Here is a 10,232-nt window from a genome sequence, read left to right as displayed (position 1 = left end):
CAGTAAAATCTGATGCTCTGTAGTTTAATGATGTGATCTGTGTTTGGGATCTTTCTGTAAGCAGAGATCTCTGTAGCTTCACTTTGGTTGCTAAGTATCCAGTCAGATTAGTGCTTCAAACAGTGTGAAGGACTGATCTGGTGTTGATGCAAAGATTACATGGGGTCATAGGTCATGAAGGTTTATGCCTTACCACTGAGCATGGCCAAACAGAAAACAAATTTGACCTTTTTTACATATTTAGCTGGAATGTGGTTGAGATTGAAGTTGTTTCTGGATCAACGTTTCAACAGGAGCTAATGGAGCTGATGGAAAACAAGCTTGTCTTTCAGGTTTTACTGGATTTACCGACGTTTAATCTCTGCTTACCTGCAGGCTTACGCAAAAACTCAAACCTGCGGCGCACCCTTTGGTGCTTTGACAAGAAAAACAAAGGCTCACTTTAGACAGAACAAACTCCTCACTGATACATTTATAAATGGTTTGTTAATGTTTCAGCAAGTACTTGATTTAGAACATAAGTTTGGTTTTATTTATTTATCTTACAATTTCTGAGTTTAATAATAATGTTTGTGAATAAACCTCACCCACTGTAATAATGCTTGAAACAGCAACACAACTTAAAAATAGTGGCCATTTTTCAATTTGATTCAAATTAATCTGTATTTACAGGCCCACAGACAGACGTTAGACGTCTGCCTGCTGCAGGACATGAACAGTTGTAAGTAACTGCAGCACAGCCAGTTGTTCCTGGGTCCTCATGTACAGACCTGCCTTCTTCCAGTACTTATATCCCAGTACTTAAGAGGTTTAGTGTTTAAGTAGTGTTCAATTTTATGCTTTGTTTGTTAAAGATTATTTAATGTTAGTTCTCTTTAATCTGTGTTACTGCCTTTTAACCTCACTACTATCCACTTTGTAAAATCAAAACGTTGTTAAGTACTTTGAGATTAATACAGATAAGATAAACTTTACTTAAAACAACCAGAAGAAAAGCTTTCACACCTGTTGGCAAACTGTCAACATGTAGATAACATTGTGTACATAAAGCATTATTTAATAAAACAAACTAAGCTTGCACTTTGTTGTTGCGCAACACCCCCCCCTCCTTTCTGTCTCTACTCTCTCACTCTCGTACTTCCTCTTCTGAGAGGGGAGATGTGCTACCAGCTCTCCTTCTAACGGGTTAATTGAGTTTCCTAAATCTGCTGGGATTTACCCTGTCCAGAACTGAAGTAAACTCTGTTTAAGCTGGTTTCGAGAAACGATTCGCCTGGTTATCTGACGGCCTACATCCAGGTGTCCCACCCTTCTTCCCCCTGTGAATTAGCCAGACTGAGCAGCCTACAGCCAACTAGTTTCACAGAGCACACCTGTTAATGGTCGCTCCTTCTCTATTTTACAACTTGCATTTGTTATTGAACCAGGTAGGTTTTAGTGACTCGGGCGAGTCCCAAGGATGATGTTTTAAATATGGGCTACCAGCAACCTAAAAACATTTTCCACTTTTTCCTCTCCAGAATCAAACATCATAGCTATTTTACAACCATCAAAGAACTTTAAGGTGACTCATTAACTGAATGTCCACAACATCTTTAGATTTTCTTTATGCTAAATATTTTATTAGTAAGGCATTTTTGCAAGGGTCAGTACAGCTTAATTCAGTAGCAGAAATAATCAAATAAGTAAAATCAATCATCTAGTCTATCTTTCCCTACTGCTGACACTGAGAACTAAAAAAGGGAACCTTTGAGAGAGACGGACGGAGTTTGGTGTTTCGAACCCCAGACCTGGCTTGATGATGAAGAAGGTGCTGCAGCAGGAGGAAGATGTTGATCGGCGAAGGCCAGGATCTCCGCAGGTCCGATGAGCTTCTTCTCCGCATGGATGCTGAGGTCACACAGGACTTGGTGCTGGCAGGAAAAAAGGCACCAGTTCTTCTTCCTTGTCTTTGTCTTCATCTTTGTCTTTGGGGTCAGAACCCAGCCGATGAGAGAAGTGTGATTCGAAGCCACAGATTGTGGGCCTGACGGGTTGGTCTCCATGAGCGGGACAGTCTTCGGCTCTGTGGCCCCGGCTCTTCTTCAGCTGCAGAGTTCTTTGTCCATCTCGATCTTGGCTCGAAGCTGCCCGGAGGATCCAACGAACGGTTCCTCTTTTGCACCCACCTTATATAGGGTTTATCCACCCTTTTGGTGCGTTTGCATTGGCTGTCTGCTTAGACAGATGATCTCATATCCATCACTGTCTTAAGAGACATCATGTCATGATGTCTGTGCCAATGTCTCAGGGTTGCTCAACCTCCTGTGTCACTTGCCTGCACAACCTTTCACCTACCATCTACCTCCAACATATCAGTGATGTTTAATTGCAGTTACACCTTTTTACACCATTTCAAGTTTAATGTCAAAATCACATTTATATCACATTTATTTTCTTTAGCTTCTCTGATTTAGCATTCATTTATAATTTTATAACCATAACTTATATCACATTTATTTTCTTCAGCTTCTCTGATCTATCATTCATTTATGATTTTATAACCATAACTTATTAGTTACTCTTATTATGATCTTAATGTGAGTTATTACAGATGTTTTTCTGAAAAGAAACCAAGAATAATCCATGATTCTAATTATTTGATACCAAAGTTACAGTTACTTGTTTTCCTTGTAAGTGTTCCCACAAATATAAGTGTAAGTATTATTACAAGTAAACCAATATTAATATAAGTATTTTACTTTGAATCTTATCCAATTACTAATAATGTTTAGATTTCATTCTTTAAAACTTTACCTTTAAACTAAGGAATAGTCTCAGCTATTTTTATAAATCTGCAGGCTGGAAACTTACTTCCTCTTTTTCCAGGAAACCTGCTTTTCTTGTTTAATGACTCTCTCTGACTGACTATGATTTCTTATGATTAGATAGAAAAAAGTAGAATTAAAGCAAAGTTTGCATGAGACAAAAACAACACACACAACCAGATTTATTTTATTGACACTTAAGTCTACTGTTGGGCCTAGATGTCACTTGAGTGATTCATTTTAAAGATAACTTTATTTATTATTACTGTTAAACTAACTTTATTGACACTTAAGTCTACTGCTGGGCCTTGATGTCACTTGAGTGATTCATTTTAAAGATAACTTTATTTATTATTACTGTTAAACTAACTTCTCCAGCATGGGGAAGTGGGATGAGCTCGGATTTTCTTGACAACTTACACTGGTTTCCACATGCCAGTTTATATTCAGTTAAAAGTAAATATTATACAAACCAACAAATTATTTTGTTTTCATAGTTCAGATAGAAATGCCACAGAACTGCACTTCTTGATCAGATCTGGTTCATGTCTTGCCTCATCCTTCACCATCAACCAAACCCATAACTCATCTTTGTGCCTGTCATGGTGGTGACAGTTGCTGCAAGAAGGGTTTTAGCAATGGTGTTACAACATTAACTAGAAATGTACCGAATACAACCTACACTTTATGCTACTGGTTGTTAAATGTTAATATGCTTTGTTTTTATCTGGGCTTAATTAAAGTTCATGCTGCCAACCTTAGTTTCCAATTGTAATCAGAGATATTTCCCTTCTGGTCATCAGACAAGATGTTATGTTTGGCCGACACCAAACGCTGCACAACACCACAAACACACCATCCCCACTGTGAAACATTTTGCTGGCAACAAAGGTGGCACAACCAGTAATTAGCTTTAGGGAGCAACTACTGTTTTTACATAGACCCAGGTTAGTATGGATAGATTTGTCCTTTAATAACTGAAATCATTTGAAAACTCCATATTGCATTTACTCTCGTCGTCTTTGTCCGACATAAAATTTCCTTTCATTGTTGTCTCACTAAAGTCTCACTAATCACATACAGAAGGCAAAAAGAGGCAGGTACACGCAGGAAAGGCTGCTAGTCCATCACAGGGCAACACAGATACACACGTCATGAAATCCTCCATGCACATACACACATATAGAGACAGTTTAAAGCAGAGCAGCTAATTGACCTCAACATTCATATTTTGGATTGTGGCAGGAAGTCAGGGTACCCATAACTTCTTTATATTAGACTTAGACTTAGACTTAGACTGACTTTATTGTCATTTTGCATGCACAGGGTGTATACAGACCGAAATTTTGTTGCATACGGCTCAGGACAGTGTTTTGAGCTTCCAATGTTGTGAGGTTACTCCAGAATAAAATAAAATACAGTATAAAATATGAATATAAATCTAAATATATTTAAAGAAATACAAATATTTCTTCAAATATTTAAAGAATATTTAAATAATTATTCTATATTTAGAATATTTCTTACATATTTCATAAAATATGAAAGAAATCAATATTTATTTATTTAATTCATATTGAATAACATTTGTTCTCCATAGCATAGAGAACAGATGTTCTGGAGAAAGGTTTCTTGTTGATAGGTAACAGTGCCAACATTAACTTTCCTATGCAACCCAATAAACAACAAAAAACATAATAAAGCTATAAAGGTTGTTTGCTAAGTTTTCTTGAAAAGCAGCTAAAAACAGAAGTTTAACGTTACAAAGCAGAGATAAAAATCAGACTGAGCTCAGAACCGTCCGTTTGTGTTTCTTCACCTTCTGAGGGTTTTCGAATTGCCAAGTCATTCTTACTAAGATCCACCATGTGGTTTCTAAACATTCATGTTTAGACAGTTTATAAATTCAATAACTGTAAATTGCAAATTTCACTAATATCTTATTCAAGCTTTCAAAGAATAAAAAAATACTTGCAAACCGAAACAACCCACCAAAGGTAAATGTATTGATTATTTGGACTGCATTGATACAGTATTGGTCTGACTGAAGAGTTTTTGTCTGGTTTCAGAAAATGAAAACACCAATGATACCCTGACCCAAGATAATGCACGGTACTGGTTCTGTTAGATCTTTGTAACTGTCCAGTACAGACTCGTGTGCTGGTTTTGATCCAGTAGATCACAATAATCTCTTTATGCTTTGTGCTGTAGGGATCAAGCAACCAGCACCAGGCAGGTTTAGTTTATATTTATATTTGACAAATTGCAGTTTGACAAACCACAGCTAGAAATAGTATCACAGCTTGGACCAGTTTAACTCACTACTCTTTGTACTTCCACTTAGTGGATTACTAGAGAGTAGCGCTGGGTAGTATGACAACATTTCTTTTATTTTTTTATATATGCTATTACTGTTACTTTCATATGTGCTTGTGGTTTATTTAACTGCCACAATGCAATAATTAAAGTCAAGCCTGTAATCAAAGTGTCACTATTTTTTACCACGTAATTACTCTATATATGAATGAGTCAGCATAAAAACACAGAACAAAAGTTGCAGAATGTGACAATTGCAACATATTCAAAATAGATAAATGTATATTAATAAATAGATATATAAACATGTAAAACTACTTCCATTTTAAAACAAATATTTTAATTTGGTTCTATAAACACGTTTATTGGACTGAAACCAGCAGATTATTTCAGTGTTTAAGTATTCAAGAATTGTAAATGTTTAAGTAAAACACAACCTTAAAATCATTTTATAATGTTAAACTCGAAACCTTAAAAATCTTTTTGCTGTTTGGTTTTCTAATCAAATATATATTCAATACTGGATTTTACCACAGACAGAGTCTACCTCTTCTCTCTCCGGCCATCAGTGAGAAAATGTTTGAGACTCTGATATGATGTTTATTTGAAAGACTCATTTTGACTGAAGACTGAACATGATGTGATTGCTTTGCAGCCTTTCAAATGAAAAAAGTAAACAATATTTAACTAAATGTCTGGTTTTGCTCATCTCTGATTGGTCAGTCAGACTCAGTAGTTCTGCAACGCAAGATTAAACATCAGCACTAAACAAACCTGAAATTTAAAAGAGGAAAAATCTCAGCTTGTCATCACAAGAGCACATCTTCTCTGCACTAACTCTGCTCTACATTCATCTTCCATCATATCTGATTTTACAGAAATGGACAGGTCAGCGCTCAGAGCTGCAGAAGAACAACATGATAAAAGGATTAAACGTGTTTCTGTGGTAAGATGGTTCCTGGGGAGCCACGTGATGAGCAGAGAGGCTCTTACTGGATGTTGCTATTGCAAGGTGGAGCTCAACAGCCCACAATCCTTTGCTGCATCACTGTCACTGTCACATGACTGAACAAATACCACATGACCAACCTGCTCCTCTTTCTTAAAACAGAAACAGAGACAAAATATTAAAGAAAACATTGTTTGTTAATGTCAGCCCAGTTTTACTGATCAGATGCTTATGGCAAAAATAAAGAACATTGGCCATTGCAATCATCCACACTATTGGGCAAAAACTAAATATGTACAAATTAGAGTGCTGAATTTATGGTGCAAGCAGTTTCTTCCATTCAGTTGAGTGGATTTAAGATTGTGTTTCATGGCTAGTATGGAGATTTTCTCACCACAAGATGTCGCCCTTTGCTGCTGATCTCCAACAGAGACTTTTGTTTTTACCTGCCTTCCTGTCTTCCTAACTTTGGTTGGGAACTAAATATAAATATGAGTTTTTCTCCTCACTACTATCTGTGTCCTAGTTTTACCCCAGAAGATAAAACAGTTAAAGTTTACAGAATAAAATCTTCTAATACCATCAAAGAGACTTAAAGATAAAAGGACAAAAGAAAAAATACTTCAATTACATTTATTTTAAAATTATTGCTTGGAGTAATAATTGTGACACAGGTGATTATCAATGAATAAATGTTAACAGATGATAGTTTTGAAATAAAATGAGTTTATTTTCACACATCTTTCGCTGCCTAATGATTTCTCTGTAGATAAGGATCTTTGTGTAGAAAGAGATTTCTGTAGTTTCACTTCTGTAAGTCTGTATCCTATCAGATCAGTCATCTGAAAGTTGTTCTCTGTGACTGAAGGCGTAGATGCAAAGTAGGACATGGAGTCGTATTTCATTATAAGTTATTTCACTAGGCATCATCATGAAGCACACACACAAACACAAGAAGCAAATAAGGCCTGTTTTATACATTTAGCTGGGTTGTGGTAGATAATAATCTGAAGTTTTTCCTGGATCAACATTTCAACTCCAGAAACAACAGAAACTCATCTAGTCAATAGAAAAGCAAAACACTCTTTCAGTTTTTACTGGATCTATCAAAATTAAATCTCTGCACCTGCAGGTCTAAACAAGAAGTCAAACCTGTCCAACCTGTTGCTGCTGTGACACGTTAAACAATAGCTCCTTGTTCTACAGATACTTTCTCTTTAGACATAACAAACTACTTCCTGAAGCAGCATGGATAAGGTCTTATTAATGTTTCTGGAAGAGTAAGATTATGAAAAACGTTTAGTTTTTTTTATATGTCGTAATATTTCTAAGTTTAATGAATTTGTGAGAGTAACTCTCACCTACTGTAATAATGTTTGACACATTTACCCCTTAGTGTCCATTCAAGAAAATTCAACTTGTGCTCACATGCCCACACTCAGCCATGTGTGCACAGGTATGTTATACCCTCATATGTTTGTGTTTGTGTTTCTAAAGAGCTCACGCTAAACCGAACTATTTTATCTTTCCTACTCTTTACTCGCTCCAGGGTAAATTGTCGCTCAGCGCTGGCAAAACTGACTTAAGAGCCAAATAAAATAGTTTTACTCAGATCACCTGATGCAACTCAATAAGAACATTTGACTGAAAATTCCCAAAATATACATTTAATACAAATAAAAACATAATTCAAAACCCAACCACAAATTCTAACTATGGGGAGAAATAAATCAGATACCAATTAGATATTATAAGTTACATCACTATTGATGTGTAATTATGTTATTTTACTAATTTTATTTTTCCAGTTGTTTTATGTGAGTACATAAGAGATGTTGTATGTTTAATACATGTTAATAAAACTTTCCAGTGTACGCTTTGTTAAAAAATATTTATGGTGTTAGTTTTATTCAATTTATATTTCCTGCCTTTTAGCCTCATGATTTATCTAAATCTAAACACTGAGATTATTACAGACTTTAAGCCTGACTTAATGAAACAACTGGAAGAAAAGCTGCCACACCTGTTGACCTGCTGCAAAGCTGTCATGCATCATTTCAACCCAACTAAAGACAAAACCACAACAAACAAACTGAAGAGTTTACAGTATCTGTTACAATGTCCACTTTGGATTATGTGGAATTTTGAAACACTTGTGTTTACACTTTTATGATCTTTGTAAAATGACACTCACTGATCCTACAAGTCTTTCAAATGTATTCCAGTAATCATGTATTGATGGAGACACATCAGATAAAAGTAAAGATTACAATGTAAAGCTAGTATAACAATGTGTACATGTCCATCCGGGCCGCAGCAGAATGGCCAAATTTTGACCGGTAATAAAAAGGTTGGGAACCACTGTCTTAATCTGTTAATTCTGCTGAATTGAACTTAGGGTAAATTGTGACCATTTTATCTTCTAATTAGAAGAAAACAATTCATTATGATAAAATGATGTTTGGTTCATCAAGTAGGCAGGTTTATAGGTAGAACATTGATCCTCTGGGTTAATTAGAGACCTTAAACTTGGTGATGGTTGATGGTAAAAACATGAAGAACTCTGGAAACAAGAGCATTGTTGGATATTTGACCTTTGACCCTTGTTCTCATATTTGTGAAATCTAAGTTGTGATGGAACCGTTTCCTTCCAGAGGAAAAATAAATTACAGTATTTTAAGAAAGTGGGGAAAAAAATGTCTTCTTTGATATTAAATATTTTTATTTACTTTATTAAAAATAAAAAGAATATAACATATTTAACAATGAGTAAATGTTAATAAATAGTGCAGTGCTGAATAAATGTATTGAAATGAAAAACTAGAGTTTTCTTTATTTTTCTACTGGAGGTTTTTGTTTTGCAGTAAAATCTGATGCTCTGTAGTTTAATGATGTGATCTGTGTTTGGGATCTTTCTGTAAGCAGAGATCTCTGTAGCTTCACTTTGGTTGCTAAGTATCCAGTCAGATTAGTGCTTCAAACAGTGTGAAGGACTGATCTGGTGTTGATGCAAAGATTACATGGGGTCATAGGTCATGAAGGTTTATGCCTTACCACTGAGCATGGCCAAACAGAAAACAAATTTGACCTTTTTTACATATTTAGCTGGAATGTGGTTGAGATTGAAGTTGTTTCTGGATCAACGTTTCAACAGGAGCTAATGGAGCTGATGGAAAACAAGTTTGTCTTTCAGGTTTTACTGGGTTTACCAACGTTTAATCTCTGCTTGCCTGCAGGTTTATGCAAAAACTCAAACCTGCGGCGCACCCTTTGGTGCTTTGACAAGAAAAACAAAGGCTCACTTTAGACAGAACAAACTCCTCACTGATACATTTATAAATGGTTTGTTAATGTTTCAGCAAGTACTTGATTTAGAAAATAAGTTTGGTTTTATTTATTAATCTCACAATTTCTGAGTTTAATAATAATGTTTGTGAATAAACCTCACCCACTGTAATAATGCTTGAAACAGCAACACAACTTAAAAATAGTGGCCATTTTTCAATTTGATTCAAATTAATCTGTATTTACAGGCCCACAGACAGACGTTAGACGTCTGCCTGCTGCAGGACATGAACAGTTGTAAGTAACTGCAGCACAGCCAGTTGTTCCTGGGTTGTCATGTACAGAACTGCCTTCTTCCAGTACTTATATCCCAGTACTTAAGAGGTTTAGTGTTTAAGAAGTGTTCAATTTTGTGCTTTGTTTGTTAAAGATTATTTAATGTTAGTTCTCTTTAATCTGTGTTACAGCCTTTTAACCTCACTATTATCCACTTTGTCAAATCAAAACGTTGTTAAGTACTTTGAGATTAATACAGATAAGATAAACTTTACTTAAAACAACCAGAAGAAAAGTTTTCACACCTGTTGGCAAACTGTCAACAGGTGTGACATCATATCCACCCGACTAAAGGGAAAACCAGAAAGTTTCTGATAAAGTTTAGATTATCTGTGATCATAATCTGTTTTGGATTATGTGTCATTTGTTTTTAGTGCTCAGTGAAATTATTCTGACTGATCCTACAAGTGTCAGTCGTTCAAATGATAAACTTATCATTTATTTAATATCAGATGAAAAGTAAATGTGAACTTTGTAGATAACATTGTGTACATAAAGTATTATTTAATAAAACAAACTAAGCAGTATTGTTTTATCAA

The sequence above is a fragment of the Xiphophorus couchianus genome, chromosome 14, assembly GCF_001444195.1.
Source record: "Xiphophorus couchianus chromosome 14, X_couchianus-1.0, whole genome shotgun sequence".
Taxonomy (NCBI): domain Eukaryota; kingdom Metazoa; phylum Chordata; class Actinopteri; order Cyprinodontiformes; family Poeciliidae; genus Xiphophorus; species Xiphophorus couchianus.
This window is presented reverse-complemented; position numbering follows the sequence as displayed.